At 39.9% G+C, this 21,258-nt stretch overlaps 1 protein-coding gene and 2 long non-coding RNA genes across 4 annotated transcripts in view; 2 read left to right on the top strand and 1 right to left on the bottom strand.

Moving 5' to 3' along the window:
• chst8 (carbohydrate (N-acetylgalactosamine 4-0) sulfotransferase 8) overlaps positions 1 to 21,258 on the top strand; it is a 409,028-nt gene that overhangs the window by 297,810 nt on the left and 89,960 nt on the right. The window lies entirely within an intron of this gene.
• On the bottom strand, positions 6,166 to 7,127 carry LOC109202693 (uncharacterized). Its single transcript, XR_003220350.1, has 2 exons — positions 6,934 to 7,127; positions 6,166 to 6,612 (listed from the first exon to the last, which is right to left on the bottom strand). It is a non-coding gene; the product is annotated as an uncharacterized LOC109202693 (long non-coding RNA).
• Positions 15,464 to 20,690, top strand: LOC112847049 (uncharacterized). Its single transcript, XR_003220360.1, has 2 exons — positions 15,464 to 15,773; positions 20,479 to 20,690. It is a non-coding gene; the product is annotated as an uncharacterized LOC112847049 (long non-coding RNA).

Raw genomic sequence — 21,258 nt, 5'->3', positions numbered from 1 at the left:
ATATGAAAAGTGGCAGGTTAGCCTTCTTAGACTGTGAGATTTCCATCAGCAATAGGGGACATCTAAAAGCTGACATGTACCGTAAACCTACACATACGGATCAGTATCTAAGGTTTGACTCTCATCATCCACTGGAGCACAAACTGGGTGTCATCAGGACGCTACAACACAGAGCGAACACCATCCCCACTGACACAGCGGCCAGGGAGGCAGAAGAACAGCACATCAAGAAGGCCCTGAGTAAATGTGGTTATCCCAGCTGGACTTTTGTCAAAGCGGGAAAGGCACCTAAAGAAAGCTCCAGCCGATCCAGGAGAGAAGGACAACCGCTGCCCAAGCGAAAACCTGTAGTGATCCCATATGTGTCAGGAGTATCGGAACAGTTGAGACACATTTTTTCTAAACACCGGGTCTCTGTGGCTTTTAAACCCCAAAACATGCTGCACCAAAAAGTGGTCCACCCTAAGGATGGGGTCCCCCGACACAAACAGAGTAACATAGTGTACGCTGTTAAGTGCCAGGAGGATTGCCAGGATTTATACATCGGGGAAACCAAACAACCTCTGGCGAAGCAGATGGCACAACACAGAAGAGCTACCTCGTCAGGCCAGGACTCTGCAGTCTATTCACACCTACAGGCCAGTGGACACTCTTTCAATGATGAGGATGTTCACATCCTGGACAGGGAGGAACGCTGGTTTGAGGGCGGAGTCAAGGAGGCCATTTACGTGAAAAGGGAAAGACCATCTCTGAATCGAGGAGGGGGCCTAAGATTATTAGACACCACCAGAAGGCAGCAGGTTCTGTAGCAGGAGTAACTGTGTTTAGAGTGTTTTAAAATGTGAAAGTATAGGCAAACTTTTAACATCTCTAAAACCTTCTCCTTCTCTTATCACAGCCCTCATAGATGTCTGAATAGTCTAAACTCACAAGTAACCATAAACCAGAAAAAGAAATCTTATTGATGCAAATCTTTTCTAACACCTTCACGTAGCAGGTATCAAACTGATGAGACACTTTTTCTCTTCCCGTTGACAAGAACTTGACATGGACTTGAATTTTCCATACTTACTGTTCGTTTTGTTGAGGGTGTCCAAATTACTAAGGTAGACCAAACAGGAGAACCAATGGGACACAGCTTTGTTTCACAAACAAGTGGAGCTGGGTACAGGGGGATGGCATGAGCTTGCTTGGGGTCAAGGGTTCTTCCAGGTCCAGGATAAAAGAAGTTCCATAAAAATTCTTATCCAGTCTAATTCATGCTCCTCAAAGTCTATCGATTTATTGGGTTGTGAACATTAGAGTTCAGAGGGTTTCAGGGCTGCTGGGCATTCATAGAGAACAAAATATTTGTTGAATGATTGAATGAAATTTATTTTTTAATATTTGTCACATAGAGCATTGCACAGTGCTTTACATGATACACAAGTCCCCCCAACATAGGTCCACTTGCAGGGTTGTTGTTGGTTGTTGCTGTGTGTCTGTTCTGCTCCTGCTGTCCTCTATATATCACAATGAGTACCAGCTCATAAAATATATGGCTCTTGAAGTACCGCCCTTATTGCCGACATTAAAGTACAGTAGTTTAGGCCTATTTAACACCATATACAGTTTACTTGAAACAATTTCATTTCATATATGAATGTTATTCATTTTAACGGTCAGAAAGTGACAGGAGTTTAATAATAACACCTGTACTGCATTAAAACTCCACAGCAGGTGGGATATCCAGTCTTTAAGTGATGACCTGATGAAACTTGCTTCTGGGTCTAAACTACATTTATAAAGACTGTTGTGTTTTTAACATTTTTTAATGCTTTATATTTTGTTCTATTTTACAGTGGTTTGCAAAAGTATTCGGCCCCCTTGACCTTTCTCACATTTTGTCACATTACAGCCACAAACATGAATCAATTTTATTGGAATTCCACGTGAAAGACTGATACAAAGTGGTGTACACGTGAGAAGTGGAACGAAAATCATACATGATTCCAAACATTTTTTACAAATAAATAACTGCAAAGTGGTCCAAACTGCATTTATAAAGGCTGTTGTGTTTTTAACATGGTTTAATGCTTTGTATTTGTTTTCTATTTCATATGAACAAACCCCTCCTGGCATTCTCCTGGCTACTGGGAGTTTCGCCATCCAGGCAATAGTTTCCGACTCACCAACGGTGTCTCCCGGGCCATCAGCGTGACAGCGCCGTGCCGTCTTTGCAGTTTTAAGGCTCAGGGAAACGCTCTTTAGCGGCCACGACCGCTGGCAAAAAGGAAAGGCTACTCTTTATAAAAAGGCAACCGTCATCACATTTTCTGACCAGTCATAACAGCCCATTTCACACACATCTTTAAATCATCCTCTGCCGAGCAGCCTCTGAACCATGAAGAAACTTTCCTGAACTTTACACTGGTTTATAGTGTTACACAGCACGATGTTTCACTGTGAGTCTGGAGTTTTCATCACAGTAAACCTGCATAACTCCTGTTGTTTTTTTTTTAATATAGAAAATAGAAGCATAGGTGGGAATAAAAAAAGACCCCCCCCCCCCCCCCCCCCCCAAAAAAAGCCAAAAAACAAAACTCATCTGTTATGAAAAATTGTATAGTGTGTATAGTGCAGGTGGAGCGGTGCTGCCTTCAACATCCTCCTTTTATTATCTCACACTGTAGAGACTGTAATAAAAACACAGGGACCAGACTTGGTTTTTAGAGAGAAGTTTGGCAAACAAGGAAAACTGAGAACATTTTTATTTCCATTACTTCACTTTTGTTTCATAGCAGCCACAGGATGGCACCAGAGTCCAGTTAAAAAAACAAAGTTTAAAATCTGTTTTTCTTCACACCCCTTCACGCTCTTCTTTTTGTTTACATCCAAAATGTAATTTAAGGTTCCCACAGTTCCCACGGACAAACAAATCTAACTAAAATCTGCAGTGATGAATGAGCAGAGAACCCAACCCCAAATCCTCCAATCATGTACACCTGACATCAGAGCGGTGACAATGAACAGACCAACCAAGTGGTTTTTTTTGTCTGTTTTTCACGGATTAGAGCTGAAAGAAGAAATTCTTCTTGCTGGGAGCTATTTTCAGAAGCAGATTACATACTGCACTAAAGATTTCTTGCAGGTAGAAGGCTGAATTAACTCAAAAATAAACTACACTGCATGTGTTCATTGTAGTAAGACAACGTGACCACTGACTGAGCCCACTGACACAGACTGCCTAAACAAATAGTCCGTGTTTATTTCCAAGAAATCTTTTGACATAACCTCAAAAAAGCGCGAGCTGGCAGTGGACTCCATAATTGGTCATAATGGCTCATTACCTGTGTGGACTCAGACTGTGGAGGCAATAGTAGATACAAAGAGTCAGCCACGCTGTTCAGCACAGAACTTACGGAGCACCAAAACTGCACACATTCCCCTTATCATGATGGCTTGTTTGAAATTTATTTAAAATACGTTTTCTGTTAAAGTTTATTTTTCTGAGTCAAACTCTGATACACCTGACCGTGTAAAATCTGAAATTACTCAGATGTTAAAGATTATTTTTCAACAATGATTATCTAATAATTATCTAATAGAGGCAGTATCTTGGTTTCGTCTCTTGGATGAATGGATGACAGGGTGCTACAGCAGAGGCTTTCATATGATTAATGGCAGATATTCATGGACTCATGCAGGGTTTAATTTTTACTGAAAGAATGTTAAATATCCAAATCCAGCTGTGTGGGTCTTTGTGCTGTCACTGTGAAATGTGGACTGTGCACCCCACAGCTATGCAGGAGTTTCTTAAAGTGTTGCTTCAGAGACGTCTATAGCTTGGACACATAGTATTTGCACACTGTTATAATGATTATTTCTTTGCATCTCTGCAGTGTTTTATGATTAAATAAAAATCAAGTGCAAAACCTTTGACATTGATCCAGTGGTTTGTGGTTAAAAAATAGCAGTTTTATAAGCTGAGGTTGTCCATTTTCTGACTTTCTTTATATTCTGATAGTTTGTAACAATCTGAAGTGCAAGAAGAATTGTGAAGTAATTTTAAAATATTGTTCCTAATTTGGGAACAACACCAGCTGCTTCCATGTCTTGCATTAATATTTTAATAACTTCTCTGCTTATTGACAATTGTTCCTCAGATAATTATATTATCTCTGTTTGTACGATACAACGAAGGGAAAAACAGGGTACCTTTTTGAAAGTCTTGAAACACTTGTAATTATTTATTTTTGCAAAATAGATGCATTATACTCTGTGCTTTTTAAAAGACAATGACACTTGGGGTTCAAATGAAAGCACTGGGGTGTAACATTATTGGAGATTATGAAGATATTAACAAACTGTAAAGACATGAGTGTTTCGATATCTATATATAAATTTGGATGCACAGAAATGCCTGAAAGCAGTGGAATAAAGGAATAAAAAGATTTCAGATGATAAATTCAGGGGGTCTGTCTAGCCATCCATCCATTTTAACATTATTAAAATAAAGTCATGCAAGACTCAAATGTAACGTCAAGAATAAAACACAGTGAGACATGGTCAAAGAAAGACTCTCTATAAGAAGTCCCAAGATATGAGCAAATGTATGTAAGGAGATACTGTAGCAGAAAGGCAGCTTCACATCTTCGCCATGTTGGCGATGACTGGAACGAAAAAAAAACACACAAACAAGAGCTTTAAGCTTTTCTGCAAATACTTTTCATGTGTTTGTGTTTGCACGTATGTTTTATCTTCTTTACTGTCAGACAGTTAAACACCAGCGAGGCTGCAGCTGAAAGAACAAACGAGAAATGTCTTTTAAACATTACTTTAATGAAATGCTCAATCATGATGAATCAGATTCTCCTGCGTCTTAAGAAAGTAAAAATAAACTAAAAGTAAACTTACTGAAAGTAAAAAAATAAGGGTGAAAACTAGCGTATGTGGATAAATCTGGTATATTTACACGATGAATTCAATACACATTCATATCTGACTCTGCTGCTTTGTCAACAGCAGCTGTGTTGCTTCCAGTCAGTATCACGTGCTGAGCTCTTGTGCCCTCCTCCTCCTTTGCATCCTTTCAACATTTTCATGTACAAAAATGTTGATGCACAAAATCTGCCATAAAAATCCTCATACAACAATATTGTTTTTTGCTTTTTTTCATAAATGACTCATCATCATCATAATCATCTTTGTTTAGATGCAAGAAGAATCATATAGAAATGAAAAGGGTATAAATCTTCAGACCGAACCTGCTGGGACTGTGTGAGGTCCTGAGGCTAAGAGTAAGGATTTATCCATAGGAGAGCTGCGTTCTTACAAACCATCCCACTGTGTAAACCTGACATCTGTGGAACAGCTGAGCTGTATGATGTGTACAAGGACACAAAACATTATTTACCATCAGATCCCGAGCCCTCCATGTGTTAATGAAGAAACTGCTGCTGTGCTACATCCATAAATAATGAATAAATTAGGAGCTAAAGCTAAAAGGACAGTTTATTTGTACCATCTTCATGTCAACACATTCAAGAACATCACAGATGAAAGAAACATTAAAAACTTCCACACTACATAAAGCAAGAAAAATAGTTTTTCTTTCAGGTGGTTTCAGAAAAAACAGAAACATCAAACAGCTCCAAGACTCTCTTTGAAAGAACTGAAAACCTTTATTCTCATGGTCCAATCATGAGTGAACTCCCCGATGAAGCCTTGTGTGCTAAAACATGTCAGAGTTTTAAAGGTTAAACATGAGTTTCCAAAACGTTTTGCTGGAGAACAATGAACTATTTGACTGAGTTTCAATTATTTACAGACGAGCAAAACCAGGACAGAGAAAAAAGGACAAAACTGACTCAGTAAAACGACAGAAAATAAGATCCCATGTAAATCTGTATTATGTAGAAGTTCAGCCCAGCAACCAGTTCAGTTCAACACAAGTTTAAATGATTCTATCTGAACTCTGTGGAGCCTGATCTCAAGCTTTTTGAGTCTGACACTGAAACCAGAGGATCTTTCTGTCTCTTCAGATTCACTGTGATCCAGTGATGGGAGTGATTTCAGCCCTGAGTGATCACGCTGATGTTTGCACAGAGCAGACAATGAGGTGAATGTTTGGGCACATTGGTAACAGTGAAACAGTTTATTAGTAACGTGGGATCGTTTGTGTTCGGAGTATGATCTGAGACTCCTGAAGCTCTTGTCACACTGGTCACAGCTGTAGTTTCCTTCCATGTGTGTACGTTCATGCCTGTTACGATGACCTGATTGTGAGAAACTTTTGTCACAGTGTCTGCACTTGTATGGTTTCTCTCCTGTGTGGACTCGTTTGTGTGATTTAAGCTCACCTGCAGTGGTGAAGGATGACCCACACTGATCACAGAGGTGCTTTTTAACCCCACTGTGAATCAGTTCATGTCGTTTTAACTCAGTTGATGTGATGAAGCTTCTCCCACATTCTTTACAGTATTTCAGTTTGTCTCCAGTGTGTCTACGTTGATGTTCTCTTAGGGTGTCTTGTCGACTAAAAGTTTTTCCACAGAGGTCACAATGAAAGTCTTTCCCACCACCACGGTGATGACAGGGTTGAGAACTGGATCCATCTGTGTCGCTCTGCTTCTAAACAAAGACACAAAGACAGTGTAAGTCAGTCCTTCAACACTTTTATCCTGAACGTCGCCTGAAATAAAGAGCATCTCTGCAGACGTCCAATTACATTTTACTGTTTCAGTTAACACAGTTTACTGGGCTGCAATAACTACAATACTACCACCATAATACTACAGTAATACTAAAATCATAACTGACATGAAAATCTGAATAATCACTCAGAGCTGCTTTTCCATGCAGTAGAATTGCTAACATGCTAACACAGTTTAATGAGCAGAGTTGTTCCAAACAGTCAGGCTAAAATGACAAGATAACAATATAAATACATACCTCACAGTAACTGCACTTGTAGAGTCTCTTTCTGGTGTGGCTCTGTTGGTGTCGCCTCAGGTATCGTGGAGATTTAAAAGTCTTCTCACACAGGTCACATTTATAAGGTCTCTCCTCAGTGTGGGTAAACATGTGTTGTTGTAACTGTTTGTCTGTTATAAAGTATTTGCCACACTGTTCACAGCAGTACACATCATGTCTGGTGTGAATGCGTAGGTGTGTATTTCGGTGCCCTCTCCGGCTGAAAGTTTTTCCACAGATGTCACAGCTGTATGCCTTAATTCCAGAGTGGGTAACTAGATGACTCTGTAAGTAGCTACTTTGAGTAAAAGCTCTGCCACACTGATCACAGCTGTAGGCTTTAACTCCATTGTGGATGAGTTGGTGTCTTTTTAGGTGACCCTTCCAGGAAAAAGACTTTCCACACTCGTCACAGCTGTATGCCTTAATTCCAGAGTGGGTAACTAGATGACTCTGTAATTGGCCACTTTGAGTAAAAGCTCTGCCACACTCGTCACAACTGTACGCTTTAACTCCACTGTGGATGAGTTGGTGTTGTTTTAGGGACTCCTTCCAGGAAAAAGACTTTCCACACAAGTCACAGCTGAACGGTCTCTCTCCAGTGTGGATGACCTGATGATGTTTTAGATTAGCCTTCACAGTAAAATCCTTCCCACACTCGTCACAGGTGTATGTTTTCTCTCTCTTTCTTCTGTGAGGTTTGTCGGCCTCCTGAGAGCGCTGACTTCTGGCTCCATGTTGGTCCTGCAGTGACAGAGATACAAACAGAGGCAGTGAGTGAAATGCAGTCGTGGAACAAACTCAACCTTCAAACTCGCTCCATTAACACTAGTTTTAAACCTGAAGGTGGAGTGTGGCACCAAACACCTTAAAGGTCTCTTATCCCCACCTGCTGGTAGTTCTGACACATTACATCCAGCCTGGTGTTAAAAATAATTCATGACTGTTCAAACACTAAAATCATGCCCATCCCCCCGATTGTGTATTTAGCCATAACTATTCAGTGATAATAAATCCTATGTTTGTTTGTTTGTTTATTCAAAAGGAACCCCATTAGCTTCCACAACAGATGTTGCTCGTCTTCCGTCAAATACAATCACATAAAATATTATACAATAAAGTGGATTCAAGATATCCACATAATTTGGCTCTTACATCCACAGTGAGGTTTCACAATTAAAATATAAGCAATCAATAATAACAATAATAACAATATCAATAACATTGAGGGACATTACACAAATATCAAAAACAATTCATCTCTTACAATATTACAACAACTAAAAGCTCTGTAAATCGGCTTTTAAGTGTTCATTGAAGTTTTGAATAGTTACTAATTCTCGAATTTTATAAGGCAATTTATTCCACTTGAAAGTTGCTCTAAATATAACAGTTTTACAAAAGGTTACTTTTAACTCGAGGATTTACTAAATTGCAGTTTGTTGAAAATCGTGTAATATCATTATGCATTTCATCTGGATACTGCAGCTGAGCAGAAATAAATGTGATGTGTTTAACAGAATTGCGTTCTTTATAACTACAAGTAAGCCATAGAATATTTGAGCCTGTACAGGAAGCCAAGAAAGTTGATAATGCATTTTATCGATATTAGTATTAGAGATGGCACGATGACACTTTTTAATGTCCAATACAGATTCCAATCATCGCCGGAGCACCACTTCCTGCCATAAAGGACATCTACAGGAAGCGGTGTCTGAAAAGGGCTGGGAAAATCATCAAAGACCCCAGTCACCCATCACATGGACTCTTCACCCTCCTGCCCTCTGGGAGGCGCTACAGGAGCCTCCGGACTAAGACCACCAGGTACCGGAACAGCTTTTTCCCCACAGCTGTCAGACTCCTGAACTCTGCCTCCTGACATCTGACCCACGTGGACTGAACACACACACACCCACAACCACCTACACACACACACACAATGGACAACTGTACCCTCAAACACACAATAATAACATGGACTGAACCACCACTCACAACCACTAGCACTTTATATAGCCTCTGTAGAAATTATCCACATATCTCACTTATCTTAACTGCACCACTGTATAATTCTGTATAAATAATCATTCTGTATAATATGATAATTTTTAATTCTACAACTGTTTAACTTGCATATTTCCCATTTCTGTATAGCTGTATATCTCATATTTCTGCATAGTTTTTTTATTTCATATTCTGTATAGTTTTTCATATTTATATCCTGTTCATAGCTTGTACTCACTACAGCCTGTACATACTTATAGTTATAGCATATTCATAACATACTTCATACCGTGTACATTATAACATACCATAATAGACCCATTTCTGTAATATACTTACATATCTATATTATTGCTAATATATATTGTAATATATCTATATCATGGCTAAAGCACTTCTGGATGGATGCAAACTGCATTTCGTTGCCCTGTACCTGTGACATGTGCAATGACAATAAAGTTGAATTCTATTCTATTCAAATATTTTATAGTTCAGCAACACACATCAATCTAATAAACTTAAACCTGCACCATCCTTCCTATTCTGGTATTTTAAAGAGTACTTATCAGAAATATTAAACAACCTAACTAATAGAGTTGCCAACTCCCAGCAAAAATCTCCCAGAACCACCCCCGCCCTCCACCTCATGATGCTTAATCGACATAATCAACTTTAATTTAATGCACGTGTAAATCAAATGCACAGAAATAATCAATTATGTTTCTACAATAATTAAATAGATTCAACATCTTTCTTCAACAGAATTGCAGACTGCACAGATGGTACCTTCCCAAAGGAAAAAGGACTATAGCTTACCAGGGTGTAAATTAGACTTAATAGTTACCATATACAGTAATGGATTTCTATACATTTAATCAGATGACCACTTTGGTTGTAAGATTCAGATAATTATTTATTAAAAGTTAGTCCTTTAAATGAAATAACAAAGAAAAGTATTTTTTGTGCCTCCCTTTTCTTGTTAATGCCCTACCTGCCCCCTGGCAAAGCTTTGCTAGACCCGCCCCTGCACAGTTACCAGCTGTCAGCTACTTAGAAAACGTGAGAGAAGAAGAGGCAGCTGCAACTTAAGGACACAGACTAACTCCAGTCTTTTTTTCCCCCATTCTAGCTGAAGTACGGGACAAATCGCTTCCTTTTCGCCTCAGTATGGAAGAGATTAAGATTAAAAACGCTGCGGTTTGGAAGCATGTGAGACTCCAAATGCTCCACCAGTTCGCCGACAGGTCTCGCAGACAACAGCCGCTCTATCGAGTGACACATACTTCTCTGATAAGCAAAGCTGGGTTACGCCAAGTAGCGCGTTTTGTGAGGCGAGGATCGGTCCATTTTTAATTAGTATAGTATGAACATCTAATCTGGACGCCTTATTCTGAACTAACTGAAGTCTGTTAAGATCTGTCTTATTAGCTGCTGACCAAATGATTGAACAGTACTCCAGATGAGACATTACTAGTGCATTAATGACATCTTTCATAATTGAAGAAGTGATACAGAAAGAGCATTTCATAGCCATAGCTATGCCTTGTCCCATTTTCTTAAAAACAGTCGATGTGCTGAGACTTGGGCTGCACGATTTTGCATAAAATGAGAATGACGATTTTTTTGCTTAGAATTGAGATCACGATTCTCTCACGATTTTCTTTTCCAATATAAATATTTATTGCACTTTTTAACTGCACATCAACTTCGTAACAGTTGAGACTGAACATAAAAACAATAAATGTCTCACATTTTGTCGTTGCCGCAAAATGTTGTACTGCTTGTAATTCCGTCTCCACCGTTGCTCGACACTGCATGTATAGAGCAGGTAGTGCAACATTTGAAAAATAGTTGCAGGACGGCACTGCGTAGCGTTTGTCTAGGGTGTTGATCATTTTCCTAAATCCCTCGTTTTGCACAGTGTTGATGGGAGCCATATCTTTAGCCAGGTGATAAGTGATAGCCTCCGTAATTTCTTTGTGCCTGCAGGAGTTCGACGGCTATGGGGAAGCGCTGTATACGGTTCCCGTTATTGATGTTTGGGTGGTTGACCGGGACGAATTTTCTCCTGTCACTTTCTTGGCCTTTACAGCTTCGTCATCTCTCCCGTGCTCTCCGTTGTTTTTACCCTGCCAGCTGGCTTCTGTTTCACGTGGTATAAGGCTCCGCCCTTGTCATTTGTTGAGCAGGAAGAGTGAGCGCTTGTTTTCATGCAGATTATGTCCCGGGTCAAAATGCGGTACAATCGTCACCTTTTTTTTTTCTTTTTTCTTTTTCTAAAAATCGTTGTCATTTGGAATTGAGATCGCGATTTTCTAACAATTAATTGTGCAGCCCTAGCTGAGACCATGAAAGGTGGTGATTTATGGTAACGCCGAGTAGTTTAATCTGGGTGACGTGTTCTAACACTGGCTATGGAAAGACTCAGTTGTGGGTTGTTGACTAATCTGCTTCTAATTAACATAGATTTGGATTTAGATACATTTAAAATCATGCTAATGAGATTCGAAGTGCGTTTCTGAGATACCGACGAGGCCTCCCTTGCAAGTAAATCGATTGAATGCTGTTGCCTTGTTTTTCTTTCATGGGAATAAGTCCTGGAGACAGCGGGGTCTGAGTTTAGACCCAACAGGTTCAGTAAAGAAAAATGTCTGATTGTAACCTGAGGGGTTTTTTTTACATTAAGAAAAAGGCACCAAACATCAAACCAATTTAAGCCTAAACAGTAACACATGAAAGTAGAGCAGGGCGATATGACCAAAAATATTAACAGTGCAAATGCAAATTCCTCGGAGCAAATGTCGGCCAATTTCCACTGGAAATGCCTTTTGGTTAAACTGTCAGCAAGGAATTTGCATTTGCACTGTTAAATTTTTATATAACTTTAATACACATAAAAAACAGCTGTTTGTTCAAGTGAAAATACATTGATGTGTTTTTTAATAAAGTTGTGGAGTTGTAAAAGTATTTTGTCTCGTCAATTATATTGCGTCAATTATATCGTCAGTTATATTGTTATCGCGAATTTTCAAATGTATATCGTGATAAATATTTTTGGTCATATCGCCCTGCTCTGTCTGTCACCTTCTGTGTTGAGCTCATTGTTTTCTCTGTAGTGACTGAGCTGAGTCCAAGTAGCTGAAAATGTTCCTCTGCTGCTCCGTCAGACTCTTCTCCTCCTGCTGATCAGCTGGGACACAAAACAGATCTTTGTTAGGCTCCACACTGCACTGAAGAGTCAAAGTGTCTCATATGTTCATCTGACAAGTAAAAGAACACATTTTTGCTTCCCGAGGTGGGAAACTTATTGGAAACACAAAAGGTTTAAGCACCGATACAAAATTTAGCAGTATAGCAGGAGAGACTGAGGCCTGTTATTAGAATCAAATGCACAGTGGGCCGACACACCAATATACACACACACATACATACATACATACATATATATAGAATAGAATAGCTTTTTATTGTCACTGTTACAAGAACAGTGAAAGGCAGTTTGGCATCTCTCCGTGTGTGGAGTACACAATAGCGTAAGTATTTACACAATAGCAGACAAATTTACATTTACACAAGAAAGATATTTACAAGTTATACATACACCTGCAAACATACATGCACATACATACATATATGTATGTATATATACATATATGCATCCGTACATACATACACACACATATTTCCACATACACGCTTGCATCTATATACATACACATACATGCCATCTAACTAGCAGGTGCAGTGTGATCAGTGATCGATCGATAGATGGATAGAGAGAAAGAGAGAGCCCTTTTGAATGTTGGCAAGTATGTGTATGTGGTGTTAAATAGGCCTATACTACTGCGCTTTGATGTCGCTCGTAAGGGTGAAACTCATTTAGAAACGTTTGAGAACCACTGCTACAGAACAATGGAGATTTCCGCTATATGGTAACACCTGCAACTCACGTGACGCCCAGAATTGTACAATACTGATGCTTGAGAGCGCGCGTGTGACGCAAGTATGTGTAGAGTGTTGAGCGCGTGATCAGTGGTGAGAAAAACAACTCACGAAACTCGACCTTTCTATACTCGTGGCTCACTTGCACTTCTAATCTATTCGTTTGCACACTTACACACACACAGCTGCTGTTTCCTGTTTTGCTACACTCTGGAGAGCCTCGCCTTTAACGGTCTTCTCTCACAGAGAGCAACAGAAAACTTCATTCAGAAAACTTCGAAAAACTCAAGATTGACTGAACTCAGTTCAAAGTTACCTTGGCACTTACCTTTAGATGTGAGAGGTAGTGATGGTCCGCTTGAAGCTGCTCCGGTGAGTGTTTCAGAAAGATCAACACGCTGCTTCAGAAGCACTGTGTCGAGGCTTGATTCGTTTGGCCAGAGTCACGTGATAAGTGACGTCTGACGTTTCATTTAGAACGTACCTTTTTTTTTTTGTTAAAGTTTGACGAGCATCTTGACTTTTGGTCTTTGGATATTAACAGTCCTGGGTATGTGACTTCTTGTTTAACAGAAATGTTACAGATAGCATTTGCAGTGCAGCCTTTAATTGCTAGCAATTCACATTTTTTAGATTTAGACATAAACCAGATGCCTCAGAGAAATCACTAATGACACTAAGGGCTGGACGGATTTGATTTGCATTCTTCGAGAAGAGTGGTGTCATCAGCTAGCTGGCTGATGATGAGCTCTTTATCAGCTATGGTGATTCCTTGTAAAACAGGTCAAATCTTGGGGTGGAGTCTTAATCATTTTAATTGAGCTATTGCCATTCGTGTACAAGGTTTTGAAGCTTTACAGAAAAATTATCCAAAGCCAAAGTTTTTTCAGAGTGGAAAATAAATTGATGTTCAATTGTATCAAAAGCCTTTTAAAAATCCAGGAAGAGAATGAAGCTATTGTCAGATACCAAATCAGAGTAATCAAGTAGATCCAAAACCAGTCTAATGTTATTAGAAATGTGTCTATTTCTCATAAAGCCTGATTGTGTCTCATCGATAATTGTATCCAAGAACTCTTTAATTCTGTTATCAAGTACTAAAGCCATAATCTCATAGTCATTATTGAGCAGACAGATGGGTCTCCAATGATCAATAAGAAGTAAGTCTTTGTTTGGCTTTGGAATAAGTGTTATGAGACCCTGAGTAAGAGTAGGAGGGAGGGTGTTATTCTCTATACTTTCTATGAAAACCTGCAGTAAGAACGGAACACTTCCTCTCCATGGCCTTATCAACATCCAATTTCCAGACTTCAGACTCTGCTCCTGAGGAGAAACAGAATCATCTGGCAGATCATTTGTTCTCATGACTTCTGTACTTTTAAACATTTTGAGCATCCAATCTGCTAATGTGCTCTCTCTTCTGCGTTTCTATCATCACTACAGAAGACTAAAACTCTAAATACTCTACCATATATAATCTCAAAGAGTCAGACCGTTCTCTGTTGGAGTAATCTTCATGTACATCTTAACTAGTTCTATACAGTCTAACCATGTCCTGCCTGTCTCTTCTATTGACTTCCTAAGTCTTAGCTTTACTGTGCCGTTAGTTCTCTCTACCAACCCTGCACTTTGTGGGTGATATGAACAATGATGTTTTAGTGTTATCCCTAGATGCTGTGCCATTAATCCAGTCACTTCATTTACAAAGTGTGGACCATCATCACTATAAATAGTCTCCGGAGTCCCGTGTTCCGGGATGATATTCTTACATATTGCTTTGGCAACCGAAATGGCATCTGCTTCCCTAGTTGATTGATTGATTGATTGATATACCTTTATTAGTCCCACAAGGGGAAATTTCATGTTACGGCTGCCGACCTATTGCACGCAAGGGGGGCGCCATCTTACCCTCCAACCATACATACATTACACAAAAACATCACATGGTGAAGACAGGTCAGAGAGGTATAACAATGGAAAAAGCACCACATGAGGAAAGATAAGGAGAAAAAAATAACTCCCCCCAGACTGAGCTCCAACAGGGAGATCAGTTTGAGAACAGACAAAAACACCTCTGCACATAGCACATGAAAAAACTCTTAATACACAAAAGAAACACATGAGAAGCAACAGGGGTGGGTAAAGGGTGAGAGACAGTCAGTGTAGACAGTACATCCGGGCCTGCAGCCTATGTGCTGGTCTCCTTGATTCACCGTCAGCATCGGAAGGGAATAAGCGTCGAAGGCGTTTGGAGGGGGAGGGGGGATGAGTGTATATCTGCATGTGTATCCACAGTATTTCTGAGTTCGCGCCATTACCCCGATTCATAGCGAAAGCCGGTTTTTTACTTCCGCTTGCGCTGTTGTTGACAGTTGCGGGGTTACACCTTCACTGTTGATAAAGATTTCTCTCACTGCAGTTTCTTTTACCTGGAGTAAATGGCAACACATTGAAGGTGGATACACAGTAGAGATGTTTTAAAAAGCAGCGAGGACAGTTCAGTTGCAGTGCCTCGCCCGTCACTTCTCACAGAGCGAATAGATGACATGAAACTATGGCCCGATGTTAGCTACATCCACATTATTAATTACCTTGTATTTTCCGAAGGCGTTGATGGCGAGGAATTACGTAATTACAAGAGCACCGAGGCGTATAATTACCTGCACAGCAACAAAATTGATAAAGTACTGCTCAACAAACAAGGCGACTTTATTTTTCTTAAAGCAGCTGTAGAGCCGAGCCAGAGCATTAATCAAGCGAAACACTTAGCATGGGTAATGCTAAGAGAAAGTGGAGTAGTGGAGACAGTCGGCTGTTCCTGTATCGCTTGATTAGGGAGATCATGTAGTCATGCGGCTGCTATTCTGTGGAAGGTATATCACTTATCTGGATATCACAATGTTTAAATCACTGAAACAGAAACACTGGACTGCAGGCACGTGCAGAGGGGGGGGCGGAAGGGGCTTGAGCACCCGCCCCTTTCCTGATGGGTGCCCAAAGTGCCCTTTTGTTGAGGCAATTTTTTTTGTTAAATTTTAATTATTTTTTTTTTTTAAATGTGTGTGTGCATGTGGAGTCCTGTCTGTGCCCCTCAACAATAATATTTAACTATTAATCACATTTTTGCTAAATAAAAGGATCTGGCTTGCATCAGTCACATGATCACCATTAACCAATGATCGCCCTTGACGGCAGAACGCCCTGGTTACGAGCCGGGAACGAGCTCACAAAGAGCACGCGCATTTTTTGCGGTCCGGAGCTGTAGGAGAAACACAAATTAACTCCGAGACACAGACTGATGCGACACAACCAGTAAGTAGCTGTACAGCGCACACTGTAGTCTAAAGCACACAGGAGTATTAGCTTATCACGTACACGTTGGTAAGTTGTGGCAACTGACGAACTGAAACAAATGAGCGTGCTGTGTGTGTGTAACAGCGCGACAAACTTTACCTGTCCTTTTATTAACTGCACAGGTAGTGCTGGTCATAGCTGCTGGCTCACTGGGTAAGGCTGTCATGGGTCTGTAGCTCTGTCCACCGTTTTAGGGAACATATTTAGTTTTAAAGTAAGTTACAGGGCTTTTCCTGCCTTTCTGGAGGGCTTATATTTCACTTAAAACGATCTAATATGCATGTCCACATAATAATGGATTATTATAATTATAATATTTAAAAAAACACGCTGTATTTTAAAGAACATACATTAAGAAACAGATTATATTAGATTTATATTTTAAATAAGACAAAATGCTGATTTTACAGCAGCAAAATTATTGTATCTCTACAGTTTAAAAATGTAATAAGCTTTCTGCCTGCACAGAGTGGATAGTGAAACAAATGGAATCATCATAAATACATTATTATAAATTTATTACTTTTTTTCCCTCATTGCTTTATTATTGTAGCTCTAGTAATAAATAATAAGGGAAGGATTCTGGATCAGCACCATGATGGAAACTTGTGCCCACAGTATATACAGTATTCTGAAGGAGGTCTAAAATGTCACTGTGTGTGCATGTGTGTGTTTTATGTATATGGATTTTTGAATTATTACTCATAATATCACATTGTCCAGACATGGCTGGTAAGGACATGAGGAGGAAACAGTAGGAGCTGTGTGAGGCTACTAAAGGCAGTGGATCCCTCAGCAGCTGGATTACAAAGAGCACAGGTAACATTAACACATGTACCAGTTGTTGGAGAGGTATTCCAGTATAAAAATAATAATAAGCACAACTGAAATGTTTTGCTTCTATAACATTTTTCTGTCATCATTTTATTATAGATTAAGTGTAAGAGTTGTTAAGTGTGGATAATTAAATTATAGTTTATTGCAATAGCAAGTTGTGCCTTGTTCTCAGATGGACAGCAAGTGGAGAGTGATAGATGAGATGAGGGGATGGAAGAGAGGCAAAGAGTGATTCACAGGCAGGGTCTAGTTTATTTCTCAGTTTTTTGTTGCCTTATGGTTCCAAGCGCTGTCACCAATCTTTGCATTTTGTTATTATCTCATGACGCTTGTTTAATCAGCTACCATCTCTCCTATGGACTTTTTAATGTCTACAGTCTCAGATCAGCACAGCCCTCCAGCACTATCAGCAGCAGGAGCAGCAGCAACCCCTCAACAGCAACATTGTACCCATCAGGTAAAACATAGGCTACGTTTGCTTTGCCTCACAACAGTGATATAGTATGATGCAATCCCATATTAGATTCTTGATGAATGTGTGTTGTTGTTATTCAGCCTGGTTCAATGTGCCCCTTTTTAGCTTTGAGCACCCGCCCCTATAAACGTCTCTGCACGGCCCTGCTGGACTGGTCAAAGGCTGTGATTAAGGAGTCACGCTACTGCCATCTAGCCAAGTATTACGTGGAGCACTGTTTACATGTGAAAGCCACTCGTTAACAGGGTTCGTACGGGTCCTTGAAATCCTTGAATATGCTTGAATTCTAATGTCGTCTTTTCAAGGTTTGAAAAGTGCTTGAATTTCAGATGTGGTGCTTAAAAGTGCTTGAAAATGTAACTGTATTTCATTCACAATAAATAGCTATCTGATTGAATTGTTTTCTTATCAGATAGAGAAATAAAATGAGACGCAAAAGCAAAATTTCCCCGCCTGGGCTGCCTTGCGTCTGTTTCAATATGTGACCCCGCCCCTCCCTCGGACAGTCGGGGATGAGTGCGCTAACATACCTGTAGGTTGCTGTTTTAATGAGTGTTTGGTGAAAAACAACAATGGCAGAGTTTGTGTTCTCCAGTCGCATGATAGGTGAGTCCTAGTAAATAATTTTCCAGTACGTGTACGTTACACATGCTATTTTTTTTTAAAATTATGGTTATTATTTTGCTAGCTATCAAACTCGCTGGAGAAATGATTGAAATGCACTGAGTGTGATGCAGTATGGCAGCGCTATTACGGAATATGCTGTGAACTTAGCTAACATTACTTAGCAGTAATATGAATTAATTTACTCAAGTCAAAGCTTTAAACATTAGCCCGATACATAACTAGCCAACTTAAGGCTTTCTGATTAACCCTCTGGGGTCGGCGGACCCAGAGTCTCCATTTCAACTTGGGTCGAACGTGCGGACTTCAAGCTATATACCAGTTTTTAAATTGTGTTGATAGGTCATGTGGGGGGGGGGGTGTTTCTGAATAAAACAGTGGCGTTTACTCCGGGAAGAAACAGTAAAAACGGCGTTTTTTTATGGAGAGCGCTAGCAAACACGCTTTGCTTGTGGGTGAAAAAAGAAAAAAACACTCCTTCCCTATTGGTGGAAAAATGTACCATGTCGACCAATCAAAAAATGATACGGCAACACGTGGTATTTGGTTGTTGGGAAGAGAGAGAGCGAGTGAGCGAAAAAGAGAGAGAGAGTTTTACGTGAGAGATTTGTGGCGTTTATCGTGTTTGGAGTCTCAAGTTAGTGTGTTTTCTTGTGTAGTTAGTGTGTGGTGTAGTCATTTTGTTTTGTGTGTCAGTTCTACTAGTGAACGTCACAGTTGCTGCAACTGTGTGCTGGAAAAGCTTAAAAAGGGACCTTGAAAGTGCTTAAAAAGTGCTTGAATTTGACCCTGAAAAAAGCGTACGAACCCTGCGTTAACTTTGTGTGGGCTGTATGCTGTACAATCACATGAAGATAAAATATAAAAAAAAATAAAAGACTGCACATTAAGGGCAAATTTACAAGACAAGAACAATTATAGTTATAAGAAGTGACACAGAGTAGTATATGTGAAGAATAGAAATATTTTACTGCTATTATTTGCTGCTATTTCTATAATCATCATTACCATTTCATTATTAATAGTGATGTTGCATTCAGATGCATTCAGATGTTCAAATATATGGGTATTATATTAGTCTTTATTACAGGTCCAGTTATAACCACTTCAAACTGTGGAGTTGAATCTATAATTTAAAGGTTTTTGAATGTTTTTATATTCTTACACATAGTCTTCAGTGGGTGAGAAAACTGAGCTGCAGCGACAGGAAGTACATGTTTTTGAAGTTACATGCTTTTGCAGAAGTGAAACTGAAAGCAGAGTGAGTGCAAGTTAAGAGCAGGGTGTTATTATGCATTTATCGTTGAATTAAGAGCTGATTAAGCCTTAAGTAGTTGTGTTAGATTGAAACAGTTGTTTTATATATTCTACATATAAGTCAAGATCAGTACACACAGGATGGCCTTAGCCTGGTTGCTTAAGTTGAGGTCAACTAAGGTGCAGAGAGCATCTGTGCACGCACAGACATATACATACACACATAGTTTCAGTTGTGCTGGGTTAGCTGGGGAGCTGAGAGGTGAAACATAGGGCAGCAGAAGCTGACATATACACACACATCTGTAGACTCATTTAGTAGGCAAGAGTTGAAATATGTTTTGCTATGGCTGCGAAGTCGAGGCGTACGTGTTAGTCTGTTCCAGGAAGTACACCAGATGTCCCAGAGATAAGCGACAGCGGAGGCGAGCGTCCGAGGATGGAGACAGGAAGCACCTGGCTTCGACGCGAAGATGATGTTCTGTTTAAGACTGTGTTCAAAGTAACTGAACGTTTGTGGTTTTGGAGTGACGTATGCTTTGTTTGAGTCTGCCTGGCAACAGGAAGACTGCCAACCCTATAAAACCTTTGTCTAATTATTGTAAGTTTAGTTCGACGCTGAAATCTGCACAGCGTTCGGACTCACACATGTGTATTCATTAAAATGCCGTCTAATTGCACACCGGACCAGATCAGTGGTTATTTTTGGATTCCTCCTCAATATTTGAACCTTAACATATAATACATGTTTGTCTATATATATGTATATTTGTACACACGCACTACTTTGAAAAAAATTAGACTGTGGGTGTATATTTCTGCATCAAAAAGTAACTATTAATATGAAATGGATAATATGGGTGACTTTGCCAGTGTTTATATCTGTTTTGGATATGATTCAGGTGTATTGACCCAGGGTCATATCTATAACATGCAGGACACCGACCGTGTACTGCTTTTGTTAGTGTAAACTTCCTCATTATGTTAAATCTTGAGTATTGACAGTGAGAAAAAACTATTGTTTGTTACAGGTGCAGAATGCTGCGATCAGTGGAAAGACAGGGCTTGCGTGTACAGACGAGCAGCGCAGGTGGAATGCAGGGACAGCAAAGAACCTTGAACCTAAACGTCTAAGCCAGATAAACTTCAGACATCACAGGGCAGAGCAGCAGTACGATGTGAACTCCCGGACTGCAGTGACACAATTTCTCCCTAACACACCATATCACCTTACACATCAAGACTTTATTGACAGTGTTAGCAAAGCACCAGTGAAGCCACTTTTCCTCCTCAAGAACACATTAATTGGAAAGTGTTACAATGCCTCGCCATCTGCAGGTCCTCACCGCAACAGTAAAGTTGATGAGCAATTTTTTCAGCCACACCAAGCACACAGTTACAAACTAAGCTGTAATCCATGCAGGGCATTCTACCAGGCATACATTCAAGTTTCTGAAGAGCAAGCAGAACAATTACAAGAAGAAACAAAAGAGCAAAGTGCATCTAATTTGTGGCACAACTGCAGGAAAATCAGACTTACAGCAAGCTCCGCTAAAAAAAGTTGCAGTACGTGCCACCACAAAAAATGACAAATTTTTATCTGAGCACATGTACCCTTCCTTTCGTGGGAATTATGAAAGAAACTATGGTAAAGACAATGAAGTTAGAGCTTGTCATCAGCTGAAAGAACAGGGTATGAACATCCTTCACATGGGTAGTGTTATCAGCATCCAGGAGCCATGGCTCTCTGCGAGTCCTGACGGGGTCATTGACTCAGATGTGCTTCTAGAAATAAAATGTCCTGTGCCGAC

The sequence above is a fragment of the Oreochromis niloticus genome, linkage group LG1, assembly GCF_001858045.2.
Source record: "Oreochromis niloticus isolate F11D_XX linkage group LG1, O_niloticus_UMD_NMBU, whole genome shotgun sequence".
NCBI lineage: Eukaryota > Metazoa > Chordata > Actinopteri > Cichliformes > Cichlidae > Oreochromis > Oreochromis niloticus.
This window is presented reverse-complemented; position numbering and strand designations above follow the sequence as displayed.